This window comes from Microtus ochrogaster, chromosome 7, assembly GCF_000317375.1.
Source record: "Microtus ochrogaster isolate Prairie Vole_2 chromosome 7, MicOch1.0, whole genome shotgun sequence".
In the NCBI taxonomy this organism is placed as follows: domain Eukaryota; kingdom Metazoa; phylum Chordata; class Mammalia; order Rodentia; family Cricetidae; genus Microtus; species Microtus ochrogaster.
Window position 1 is genome coordinate 15,579,251 of NC_022014.1, and position 521 is coordinate 15,579,771.

Genomic DNA, 521 nt, shown 5'->3' on the forward strand with positions numbered 1-521 from the left:
TCTATAATGAGATCTGGAGCCCTCTTCTGGCATGCAGGCAGGCATGGAAGGAATGTTGTATACATAATAAATAATTAAATATTTAAAAAAAAAGAATTGGTGTGCAGAAGGGCTATTATTAGCTTCCAGTGAGAAGGTATCAGGGATGCACAGGACAACTATAAAAAAAAAATATCCACCAGCGCACAGTGGCACACACCTTTAAACCCAGCACTCAGTAGGCAGAGGCAGGAGGATCTCTAAGTTCCAAGTCATTGAAGTTACACAGAAAGACTGTTCTCAGAAAAAAAAAGACCTAATGTGTTGAGATATATGCCTATAAACCCAGCACTTAAAAGGCTAAGGAAAGAGAAGAGTTCAGGCTAACTTGAGCTACATAGCAAAGACCCTGTCTAAAAAACAATGGGTGGAGAGAACATATAACCTAGTGATGGAGGAAGGTCATTGGTTGATTTAATAAAGAAGCTGCTTGCCCTGATAGGTTAGAACGTAGATGGGAGGAGTAAACAGAACAGAACTCT